Below are 13,370 nucleotides of genomic sequence, written 5' to 3'. Positions count from 1 at the left end.
AGTGGAGGTTTTGCTCCTAGAATAATGACATCCCCAGGCTCATACCATTTAGGAAGGAAATTTTGTCCTTTAAAATTTTTATAATGGTGTGGCTTGGTGCAGTACTTTAAGAACATTCTCATTCATTGTATCTTTCTGGCTGCAATATAAGGAAAACCATCTTGCCCCTTATTTGCATGTTTCCCTCTCGAACAGCATGTAAACTTTGGGTACAGAGGAAATCCTTCATGGTTTCTGTGATCACTAGTCACTGCTAAATAGTTTTTGAAACCTCTCGGGAATCAGAAAAAGTAGGTGTTGCCAGATTATCTTGGCTATCATTGATCTGACAGATGTCACATCCAGGTTATCTTCATGCCCAAGTGATTATTGGGAGACAGGCCAGAGCTCCAAGCTGAGGGGACACACAGCCAGAGTGGGCAGCAGCACAAGGCATAGTTGAATCCCAGCTATTCTCAGGTCAAGATCAGCAGTTAACCTGAGAGTAATCAAAGTTAAACAAGGCAAGTTTCTCTGTGGGGGCAGAACATTTAGGTGGTGAAAAAAGTGGGAAAAAAGTCATGAGCCTCTAAGTACCCGTGACCCGAAGGAAAGTTTGGTTAGAGGACATCATGATGTTCTTTTGTCATAGTCTGAAACCTTCTTGATTAGTCACTACCTCTTTCATTCTTGGAGCTCTATTTATGAAAGGGACTCTGTTTCTATTATATGGAGCTTAGTTTCTATGGAGTCACCTTCAAACATTCTCTCCTTATGTACATAAGAGCTATCAGGCGTAGTCTCATGGTTGTCTCAGGTCTCCTTATCTGAATTAGGGTTGGGGTTTGGGGACAGAGGCCACATCTTTAGGAAGGTGATGGTGTGAAAGAAGAGCCTGCCTTGTCCTCCTCACCATTCTCTTTCCCCGGTGACTTCTTTTCCTGAGGCAGGGCAGGGGATGCACTCTGGTGAGATCTGCAGCTTCCAGACTGAGCAAGTGTTCAGAGCCCGCACTGCAGTTCACAGCCTTGCCGGTGGTCCAGTTGGCCTAGGCATTTATATGAAGGTCCCTGGGCCTCTGCATTGTGCCCCAGCACTTGGGAGAAGGTGGCAGCTTTGGACAGACATTTTCTCTTCACCCACATAAATCCTCAGAGGGTTTCCCTCTGTGGGTTTATAAAAGCCCATTATCTAATTCATGACTCAGAGAACTGAGCTGCTCCCTGACAAGAGGCTTTTTAAGTCACATTTTGAATAACTTCTCAGCAATTCATTACATAAAAAAAACAGGTCCTTTTTGTTCTAATACTTCACCTAGGAATGCAACTTCTCTCTGCCAAATTCATTAACAAAACCTGTGGATGGGGGCTGAGCATCTCTGACCAGTTTCTCAAATGTGCTAAAATTTGCTAATCATTGAAATGTAAATTTTTACCTTTGGCTGGAAATGATTAATCGGTCTCAGCTTGTAGGAAATAGCAATGTCACTTTGAAATACCCAGGATAGCTCCAGACCAAGTGCCCATTGTGAGATGAGGCTTAACGTGTGGCCACTAAGAGATGACCACATGTCATCTTTCCGACTGACAGCAGAAGGAAGGGCTGGCAGTGAATATGGTCACAGCTTGAGGGCAAAACAATTCCCTTCATTGGCACCCAGAGCTCAGCAGAGCCCCATGACAGGACCAGACTGTTCGAGCTCCTCGTCACACTAATTATAATCACTGTGAGAACAGTTTGGTTTTGCCACCCCAGGCTGAACCTATGCAGGATGGTGAACAGTGATCTCTACACAGAAGCGGAGAGAACCACGGCCAATGGACCCCAGACCGACAAAGCTAGTGAAATGGAGAGACGCATAAGGAGCCATTTCAAGGAACAGTGCTGCTTGATGCAGAGCTGGATATACTACTTATTTTGAAATATATATATATATATATTTAATATATATTATGTATAATGTAAAATATCATATGTACTATGTTATTTATAAAAAATATTTAATATATTTAAGTAAAATATTAAAATATTTTAAGACATATATACTTCTTTACGTTTGTGTATGTGTGTGTGTGGTAAAATAACACATGACAAAATCAATCATCTTAACCATTTTTTTTTAAATTAGAGTTGACATTCAATATTATTTTATATTAGTTTCAGGTGTACAGCATAGTGGTTAGACATTCATATGATTTATGAAGTGATCCCCTGATTAGTATCCAGCTGGCACTATACAGTTATTATAATATTATTGACTATATTCTCTATGCTGTGCTTCACATCCCTGTGACTATTTTGTAACTACCAATTCATATTTCTTCATCCTTTCACCTTTTCCACTCAGCCCCATGTTCCATCTGGCAATCGCCAGTTCCATCTTAACCATTTTTAAGTGTATGGTTGAGTAGTGTTAAGTACATTCACATTGCTGTGTAACTATCACCATTGTCCAACTCCAGAACTTTTTCATCTTGTAAAACTGAAACTGTCTCCATTAAAAGGTAACTCCCCATTCCCTCCTTCCTCAAGCCTCTGGCAACTACCAATTTATTTTCTGTCTTTATGACTTTGAATACTCTAATTACCACATATTAGTGGAATCATACAGTATTTGCCTTTCTGTGACTGCCTTATTTCACTTAGCATAATGTCCTCAAAGTTCAGCCATGTCGCAGCATGTGTCAGAATTCTCCTCCTTTTTAAAGCTAAATGATATTCCATGGTATGTATGTATGTGCATATATATATATGTACACTACATTATGCTTATCTACTCATCTGTCAGTGGACACTTGAGTTGCTTATGTTGGGAAGCTAAATAAGACATAAACATAAGTTTATGTCTTATTTAGCTTCGGCTGCCATAACACAATACCATAGACTGAGTGTGTTAAATAACAGAAATATATTTTCTCATAGTTTGGATGATGGAAGTTCAAGATCAGGGTGCCAACCTGGTCAGAATATGGTCCTTCTCACTGTTTCCTGATGAAACAACTCATCACATTGTACACTTTATATTTACACAATTATATATGTGAATTACTTCTCAAAGTTGGGAAAAAAATAAAATAAAATTCTCTAAAGGTTTCTCTTCACTCTAAAAAGAAAATACAAATTCCTTAAATAAACAAATAAAAAAGAAGACATATCTGCCTAGTAATTTTTTCTTGCCTAAAACTATTGAAAATATCAGTGGATGTTTCATACAGTGTTTGTATAACTATTTCTACCACCCAGAATCAAATTCAATTCCTATTCATCAAACAATTCAATTAAGTAAATACCATTTTTAGTACCTTAGGGACCACATGCTTTGTTAATCAGTGAGCAAATAAGAAATGACCACTAATTTTAAGGAGAGCAATAGGGCTTTATAGATAAATAATCTAAAGAAAAAAAAAAATAGAGGAGCAAGCAATAAATACTGAGAAAAGTTTTACTAGACCATGCACAAGTTCTATTTACACAAACCTTCAGGATGAATTTGATTTTCCCATGCTTCTGATTGTTGGTCATGAACTGAGAAATAAAACTGCTAGTTTCCTACCCGATATCCAACCTCCCCCTCTTTTTTCAGTTATAGAAGACAAAAAAATACCCAGCAGGGAAAAAAAATCTTAAAATTTCCAGCCTCCTTTAAATTTAAGTGTGATGTCAACAACAGTCATCGGTTGAAGCTTTCAATACAGTCCCCTCACCCCTTTCTGCCCTTTCTGCTGCCTGTAGTTCACATGTGATGGCTGGAGCTCCAGCAGCCACACAAATCACAGAGACCCTGGCTCTGACATCTTTGTGCCACTAAACTAAGGGCCATTTCTATGTACCTCCAGACTTCTTGACATGTGAGAGAAATAAATGCTGTGTATATAAGCCACTTTAGTCAGATCTCTGTTCCTAGCAGCCATAAGTACTACCTAATCAAAAATATGCAACATCTATCTCCCAGAGCCTAGATTACATGTAGAGAAAACAACAATGTGCTTCAACGTACTTGGATGTGTGTCTTGCAAATCGGACTCCTGGACACCATTGAAGAACAAGCAAACATGAACTGAAGGATCTTCTTTTTCACCCCTCTCATGAAGAACAGTTGTCTTGGCAAAGGCCATGCAGGTAAATGATCAAGTCTGAGACAATACCTGCAGGTTTAAGTCCTCTTAAGTTCTGTATTTCTACTGCTGTATGTTGTCATGGAGCTATCCCAACAGGCTCTTGGCCTCTTCAATTAGTCAAGGATTAGAAAGGCAGTCCTGACATTTATAAATTCTGTTTAATCAGTGGTCATGTCAAAAAAAGATTGCATTGTTGCCAAATTTGTGGGATTTGGGGAAAGATTTTGCTGTCATGGGAGACTGGATAGAAGAACAGGCTCTTCTTTCTCTCTCACAGAAAATCTGTTCCTGCCCTGAAGCTTGCGATTCCATTTCCTTTGCTTTGATAAACTACAAGTGGTTTTAAATTGAGTCATAAATTTCTCCAGGCCTTTTAAAGACCAACCCCCTGCCTTTGATTCTCTCACCTCCTGTGGCAGGGAAATGAGCCTGGAGACATACACATACTGCTTTGTGCACATTTAGGCTGAGAGCCTGAAATTTACAGGCCATGCCTTGCAGCGTGACCTCGACTTTTTAATAGCCGGAGATGCAACCGGAGAGATTGCAAGTGGGGATGTGCCGGGCTGGCAGTTCTCCGAGATAGACCCGGCTGCACCTAGAGAAGACCCTAATACCATGGCTAGAAGTGAGCAATTTACTGGTGGCTCCAAACAACTCCTCGATGTGACTATGTTGACTATTGGGTTTGCAGTCATGGTCTAAAATGAGTCTCCCTTTTTAAAATCATGATGGTTAACACATACACTTTGCCTTGATTAACTATGCCTGAGCTACAGGGATTGAATCATTTTAAGTGGAAAGCCACGATGTTTAGGGAGAAATGATTAGTAAACTCTATCTCATCATTAAGGCCTTGTACGTCCCCTTGGTGGGTTGTGCACAGAAGATCTTGGGCAGGTCCTTGTCTCTCCCTCCGTCCCTGCTGCTCTAGAATCAGATTATCAGGTTAGAGATGGCAAAGTGAGCACAAAGTATTTCTACCTAAGTAGGTGGCATGCTCAGGGCCTGGAAGTAGGAGAGCAATCCCTCTCACCCTCTTCTAGAGCCTGTTCTCTTCCATCTGGCTCAGAGCTTGCTAAGCAGGGCTTCACATTTCTAGGTCATAACCAATTCCAGTCTGCTCTCCGAGTAGGCCTGATTTTAAGCAAAAGAAGATTCCATCTCTAAAGTTTTGCCAAAAGTCAAACCTATCCCCAGCTCCCCCTGCGGCCAAACAAACACTACCATCTATGCCCCCCATCTTGATCCACCTTAACCACACACAGCCTGGCACGTTAACAGTCTCCTTTTCTCTCCCATCAGTGGTCTCATTCTCTCCCTCAGGAGATGTTAGAAAGATAACAGTCTTGTCAAACTGAGTTTCATTAATCTGTATGCATAATCTATAAACTCCTCACCATCCCCCTGCCCTCCCCTTAAACCTTTAATTTTAGGAGTTTGAGTTTTAGACTAACTCTCCTTCCAACTAGCTGTGTAGTGTTGCATAAGTCATTTCATGGCACTTTCATCAATTCAACTATATTTTCACACATTCATTCAAATATATATTAAGTACCAGTACAACATAGTATTAAAAGGTATAGATTATCTGGGTTCCAATTCCATCTTCGAAACTAATAAGCTGTATAAACCTGGGCAAGGTGTTCAACCTCCCTATGCCAGTTCCAACATCTTTAAAATGGAGATAAGAGGAGTGCCTATCTCAAAATATTTATTTAACACTTTTATAGTACTTAGGATGTGTAGGTCCCATTCTAAGCCTTTTTACAAGTATTTATATAGTCATACATCTATAATATGCATATAATGTATATATGTATGTAAAAGTATATACACATGCTTTTATATATAAAATAATGGTTAATTCTCATATTATGAATAGCTATGAGGTAGATACTATTATTAGGCTCATATTATGGATGAAGAAACTGAGGCACGAATGTTAAAATAACTTGCCTAAAGTCACACAGCTAGAGAGTGTTGTGAGGATTAATTGATTTACTATATTAAGTCCTTAGAACAGAGTCTGGCATGTAGTAAGGACTAAGTAAGTGTTAGGATTATTATAATGATTATTGATATAACATTCCAGACACTATACTAACACAAGGGATACAGTAATAAATAAGACACAGCCCCTGTCCTTTTTAAGAACTCACCATGTAGTAAGACGGGTAAATGTACAAATCGATAAGGATGCTATAATGCAAATGTTTGAAGTTTGAATAAGGGACTGCGTGAGCACATAAAGGAAGTACTTGGCTCAGCCCGGAGCTATTATAAAGCAGCACTGTCAAAAAATATATATACATGTTTATATAGTACAAGCCAGAGATGCAATTTTAGACTTTCTTATAGACACATTAAAAAAGTAAAAGAAAGGAGAAATTAACTTTATATCCGAATATTATTTTAATGTGTAGTTGATATTTAAAAAATCATTATTGTAAAAATAAATATTTTCCTTTTTTTTGTACTAACTCTTTGAAATCCGGTGTGTCACATTTCAAGTGCCACATGTTTCTAGTGTCTCCTGTATAGGAGGCTTCCTGGAAGAAGTGATATCTGAGTTGAATGAGGTGGTTGAGTCCTGTTTCTAATTACTCTTGAGGAGGATGAGATTGTGGTTCACTGTTAGCTTTGATCCCAGGCTCCACTTTTCCAGGACAATAACCCATATGGTTGGCAGAAGAATGGCTCCCCAAAATGTCCATGTCCTAATCCCCATAATCTGTGATTATGTCACTTACCGGCAAGGGGGAATTAAGACTGCCAATCAGCAGGTGCTAAAATGGAGACTCATCCTGGTTTATCCACGTGGCCCTACCTTAATTATGAGAGTCTTCGTAAGTGAAAGAAGGCAGCAGGAGACTCAGTGCCAGAGGAATACGGTGTGAAGAGGATGCCACTAGCCATTGCTGGTTTTGAAGATGGAAGAAGGGACCATAAGCCAAGGAGTGCAGGCGGCTTGTAGAAAATGGAAAAGGCAATGAAACAGATTCACCCCTAGAGCATCCAAAAGAACACGATTCTGCTGACACCTTAATAGTCTAGTGAGACCCATTTCAGACTTCTGACCTTTGAAACAATAAGAGAATACATTTACAGTATTGTAAGCCACCAAGTTTGTGGTAATTTGTTACAGCAGCCATAGGAAATTGTCCCACTTCCCTCTACTGGGCACTGGGAAATCCAACTTGATCCCTATTCCTTGAGTGGGTCTCTCCTGCCCCTGGGTTTGGCCTCTGACAACCAGAGCTGCAGGGTTTATTTAGCTGCCTCTGCCCGCACCACTAGCTATACTCATGCTCTAGGGGCACGCTTATTTCCTAAACAGTCTCTGTTACATGAGACACTGTAGGCGAAAGTCCCTTGTCTTTTCAAAAACTGTTTCATCTGGCACTGCTGTTCATAATGTTAATAAAAAGGATGTTAGTAATAGGGGAAATTGCGGGGCGTAAGGAGGGTATAGGTGAACTCTGTTCTTTCTGCTCATTTTTCTATAAACCTAAAACTGTCTTAAAAACAAAATCTATTAACTAAAAAAAGTAAATACAAATAAAAGTAGAGGTAAAATGGCTCACAACCCAATATCCACAAGTATGTAAAAGGCCTCATTAGCAGGAAGCAAAGAAGAGAGAGAATGAGGATGCCTTGTAAAGCTAAAAGGAAGCCCGAATTATGCAATTTGATAAGGAGCTAGAAAAGACTGCTCACTTCCATGAGTCCATAGAATAACAGTTGACTACAATTTGTTCTTCGCAGATGCAAGACCCCTGCTGTTCCAGACACTTAGCCTGGGTACATCATAAAAGGAAAATGGACCAGGGTCCCTGCCAAGTCATTTAAATAGTGAACCATCTGAGTGTCAGTCAACTGTTGAGAAGAAGTATTACCACCCCTTAGAGTACAGATCACCTCATTTCTCCAAAGATGTTTGTCGGGTCCTCCAGATGACTGCGAATGCCGGAAATGCTCAAGGGTTGGCCTGTGACAAGAGAGCACCCACTTGTTCTTCACTTCTCCTCGGGGCATGAAAGCCCTCCTTCCTACTATGAGTCCTCAAAAAAGAGAGAGGGACTGGACTGTTTTCATGTGAATGTTTCACCCTCCTAACTGGCTCCACGAAGAGGAGAAGACCCTGAGTAGTAGGAAGAGGGACACACACCTCAGTTAATATTCCTCATGTATTTCTGAGATCTTGGGATGAAAGACGAGCCTCATATAAGCAGGCTTTACTTTCTGCATCCAGCCGGCCAGAAAAAAAAAAAAAAAAAGTGGTGCATCATAAGAGGTTTCAGGTATGAGAAAGCAGTGAATGCTAGGCTGTTTGAGGAGAAAGAGCAGGAATGGTGCCCTGAAAATAGCAGTGTTCTCTGTGCACTGAAGCCCTGGATGCCAATGAGCAGGGAAATTTATTAGTGTAGGTTAGAGAGCAGATGCTTGCTATTCCAGAGATTTGGCACTCTAGGATTTATAGATTTGTGGCCTCATTGGTTGGGAAACTGCAAGATTCCCTATTAACAAAATTCAAAGCAGGGATGATAAACCACATCTCACAGGGAATGTGGGTACCAACTGAGAATCCCCCAACACAGGTCCCACCAAGCCCTCTGCTCAGGACAAGGGAACTGGAACTGCCACAGGCAGCTCCACTGCTCAAAGCGTTTTATTTTACCCCTGCTTCCCACTCCCTCAGTGACGCAGCAAGTGTCTCCCAGAAAGGAAACTCAGAGTCTGAAATTAGGTAAAAATGAGCAACTTCATGTCTGACCAGACACGACTCTTAGGGCTCCTTGGAAATGCAAAGGGGAAAAATGCAGCTCTGTCATAGGTATGTCTGCTAATATGTTATCTTGCTGCCAACTGAAACAGTAGAAAAGGAACAAACATTTGTTTTAGCTTATGAACACTGGCTTACACAAATATGAGAAAGAATTTGCTAAATAATTGGTTGTTTGAAATCAGTGTTTTCCTTTCCTTGATGACATCCTAAGGTACTTATTACCTGGCAAGAAAATGATGTGGTTCAGCTAGAAGCTTAAGGTGCCCAGAAATGGATTTAATTGAATATCATCATTGAAGTACATCCCTTGAGCACCTAGTTATTAGAGAAGAGAAAGAAATATCTATGAGCTGGAGGCTGGGAGCATTCCTAAGAAAACACAAGGTTTTATTACCCTTGTGGTATTTCAGGGCAGAATTGAGCAGGCCTAGGAAATAGTAGAGGAGGACCCATAGACTCATAGTTCCCAGGCTGACCCCAGAAACCTTAAGGCTCCTTAAATACAATGCACAGTCAAAGGGAATAATACAGAAGAGGAGGCTGCAAGTCTGCTATTTTTAAACTGCCAATTAGAATGTCTAAAATTACGTGGCTAGAACTACCACATCCGCTCGAAGTTAATCATACTCTTCTGGGCTGAAGTTTTAAATCTGTTTCTAAGCCCCTGATCAGAATATTTAAAAACATCATTCCTTAGCTGTGCCAGGCCCAACGTCAAGTTGTAGTTCAGGATGGTTTTTCCTGGGAATGGATTTTCTTGGTTAGAGTTCTTAAAATCTGTCTTTTAAATGTTTTTGTTTGTTTGTTTTTCTGAGGGAAAATAAAGAAAAAATAGATTTTAAAAAAAGAGACAAATAGAAAGGAAAGACAGAAAAAGAAACTCATATGAGAGCAAAAAAAAGAGCGACTTAATGATTCTGTGATTCTATTCGACATGATTAATGCTCACCACTTACCCTTGACCCGTTAGCCCTGCTTTCCCTCTAGGTCCTGTGATCCGAGCAGTGAGAATATGGTGTCTTGTGCAGGGCGAATAACTCCAGTTTCCTTCACTGACATCAGACCCCAGAGAGTTCAGCTCAAGTGAAAAAAGAGAAACGGTGCACATTAAAATCCTCATCAAGCCCAATTAAAAGATCTAATTCAAGGTCTGGGCTTCTTGAAGGCTGCACGAACCATAACAGTGAGTTGAATCTTTAACAATTTCTGCACAATCTACACTGCCTACTACCAAGCTTGGCTGTCTATGCAATGTGTGGCTAATAGGCAGCCTCGTAAAGCTATCTCTGAGAGACAATGAGCTGAAAGAGAAAAATGGAACAAAAAAAAGTACACGTGGGGCTTTCTGGGTAGTGTTCAAGCAAAATTATTTTTATTTAATGGAGGCATTAGATTTTAGCCCATGCCTGTGTATGTTTTGAGGAAAGCGTATTCCATGTGGCCATTTAGAAATTGTGTCCTAGTGCTCGGTTTGGCAGCACATATACTAGAAGTTTATGTGTCCTATTTCCCACGATTGTGCATTTATTTCTTTAAATCTGTCATGTGGAAGTGTTAACTTTTTTTTTTTTTTTTTAAGAAAAGAATATGAAAGATTCTTGAGGAGAAACAGAGCATGTGTCTTCCAAATAATGTTATATGTTTTAGCAGCACCTCTAGGGAGACAGAAAGGGAGCGTGCGGAACCACGTGTGTGCGCACTGCAAGCAAGGGTGGCTGGTAAGAAGGCTGGCTGCCCCCTGCAGCCTCCTGCTCCCGTGCACACTTAGCTCTGACGGCTCCTTCTCGAGTGGTGACCAAACGAAGCTCGAAATGACACGAAGGAAGGACTGTTGCCACCTTTGGCATCTCTGAAACAGTCTTCAATGTATTTACCAATCACTGCATTTCCCAGCCCAGGGCTTCATCCCCTATAATCTCATATTTAACAAAAGTCTGCCTGTACCATGAAGAAAAAGGCAATGTGGTGAACACAACATTACTTGTTAAATGTGCGCGTATGGCTTAGAAGCTGTATGCACACGTTTAAGTGTATCTGTGTGCTCAGTGGAACTGCCATGATGGCATACACCTTGCAGTTGATACCACCTACAAGTGGTTTTGGTCCTTCAGTAACTGCAACAATCTGGATGAATGCAAGATGATATAGAAGTACTGCCCCAGGTTACAGGGCAGTAGCATGAGAGATAATAGCAGTGGTTCTGTTACTGTAGAAGAAATTGAATTATACAAATAATTAATTATTCTAAAATTAAACTGAAAAAAGAATCAGGAATGGAATCCTAGTCTCCGAGTTCTTACCGTCTAGTCCCTTTCTCATTGAAATACTACAGTATATCTTCTTCCTGCCACAATAAATAATATAAGCTCTCTTCTCTCCTGAAAAGGGTTCATTCTGGGGACCAGACAGGGTGCCTATTGCTTTTTTAATACTGTCTCTCAGTCCTGTGAGCTCTGATTAAATGACTTCACATGCTGAGTTCAATAATCGGAGTTGCCTAGTTCCTGACCATTTGTTTGCCAGCTATAATGAGTGTCACTGTTTTAAGGGAATGACTGATACGTACACTGAAGGAGCAAGAAAAGGCCTGTGAGGACTAGCAAACAAGGACTCCTATTCAGGAGATGTGAGGCACTAAAGGTCACCACTGCCCAGCCTCCCAGGCCCAACCCCATGCCCCATCCCACCCACACCTACTCGCTCATAAATTGCAAATCTACATTCAGAGCTCTACACTTAACCTTGCAACCAGCATCGAAAATTTGAATGCTAGCCATACTAAGGCCTAATTTTCAGCCTTTTTTTTTTTTTTTTTTTTGTCACTTATCGGTTGACTGTCCTTGGGCAAGCTACTTCATCTTTCTGAGGCTTCAGTTTCCTCATCTGTCAAAAAAGACCTAACAGGACCTCAGTGACATTCTGTGGTTCCCATTAGGCAAACCCGCAGGCCCCAGGGGGAAAACCCACAAGCTTCAGGGTGTTATTCTATGTATTTGAAAGAAAGGGGAAGGTCTATACCAAGAAATAGATTCTGTGTCTACACTTACAAACTTAAATTTTAATAGTGGCAATAACACATGAAACTAGGGAAAGGAAGCCAATATAAGAATGTACATATAACACAGTTTATAAAGTGTATAAAAATAAATCTTGGTGTTTGAGAATTTATTTAAATATCCACAGAGCATCTACCTTGTGCTTATAACTCAGTGCTTGAAAAAGGGTAAGACACAACCCTAAAGGTGCTTCAAGTTTGCTAGGAGTCACTGAGTGCTGGAATGAATCTATTTTGTTGTTTGTAAATTATACGTCAATAAAGTTGACCGAAAAATATATAATTCCAGGCTTTGTGACAAAACTCCTATGTCAAAATATCTATAGGCTGGGCCCCCGGGCATCAGTGTTTTTAACAGGCTCTACAGGGCCTCTGTGACTCTGATTTGCACTAAGTTTGCAAATCCTCTTCTTACCATTTTACTGAGCTGGCTGAAGACAGCAACCCTGGTTCCCTCTCTCTTCATCAGCCTTGGCTTAGGGATAGAGTGGTCTCTCAGAACAGATTTCCTTAAACTCAGAAGAAACCTTGTAAGGTCACACAGGCCAATGCGCAAGCTGGATTCTGCCTGGCCTTATCGCATGCAAGAGAGGATACCAGAGTGTTTTCAAACTGGGCTTTACGCTCAGAATGCTCGACGAGGGACTCGTCCAAACAACACCCCCGAACCGAATCTCCCCAAAGTAAGCAAACAAACTCCTGTCCCTCAAAGCTCCCAAATGAGTCAAGTCATTCTGCTGTCACGTTTGTACTAAAAGCAGTGCAGAGTTTCTGAGGCTTAGGTTATTTACACATATATCCACTTCCCTATGGGAATTAAGATAGTTATACATTGCAAATACTTACATGTGACTGTGCCTGATTTTTTTACAAAAAGTCTCAATTAATAGGTTGCAGAAAGTTATAATTTTTAACTAAAATAATTATGCCATGTTGGGAAAGAATGCATAATTTTGTTTCTGTGATGTTTCTCCGGATGTGTTCAGGAGTTTGGAGTATAATGCAATACTTGAAACTACCTGTAATAAAAATGCTTCATTATGCCAGTAACTAACACTCCAAGGTTGCTGCAGCCTGTTTGATTGTGTAAGATAGCTTTCTAGATGTTTAGCATACTGTAATTTGGAAAGCGATGCATTACAGGTTAAATTAAATTACTACCCAAACTACTAATAAATTATGGCCACGGGTAGAATGGATATTGTCTTCGGCGGTAGAAATTTCACCTTCCCACAGGTTGACTGCCTTGTCTCGATCAGGACTGCTGCTCTTCAGGCAGCTGCATTAATAGAACAGATCACTGGTAAAATAGAGCCTGTGTCACAAAGCTATTTCTGCACAAAGAACAGCTTGAATTACAACATCTCCCGACAATGTCAGGAAAATTCAATACCTAAGCCAGAAAACTTTCACAGGATTATTGGGAGGA

At 40.4% G+C, this 13,370-nt stretch overlaps 1 long non-coding RNA gene across 4 annotated transcripts in view; it reads right to left on the bottom strand.

The window, feature by feature from the left end:
• LOC107516423 overlaps positions 1-13,370 on the bottom strand; it is a 184,042-nt gene that overhangs the window by 46,345 nt on the left and 124,327 nt on the right. For 3 of the 4 annotated variants that reach the window (XR_001598296.2, XR_001598293.2, XR_001598294.2), the window contains one exon: positions 9,843-9,964. This is a non-coding gene — a long non-coding RNA (uncharacterized LOC107516423). Of the gene's footprint in view, positions 1-6,927; positions 7,228-9,842; positions 9,965-13,370 lie in introns of those variants that run through there. The other variant, XR_001598295.2, reaches the window with a different exon arrangement.

This window comes from Rousettus aegyptiacus, unplaced genomic scaffold (genome assembly GCF_014176215.1).
Source record: "Rousettus aegyptiacus isolate mRouAeg1 unplaced genomic scaffold, mRouAeg1.p scaffold_m13_p_3, whole genome shotgun sequence".
NCBI classification, from domain to species: domain Eukaryota; kingdom Metazoa; phylum Chordata; class Mammalia; order Chiroptera; family Pteropodidae; genus Rousettus; species Rousettus aegyptiacus.
This window is presented reverse-complemented; position numbering and strand designations above follow the sequence as displayed.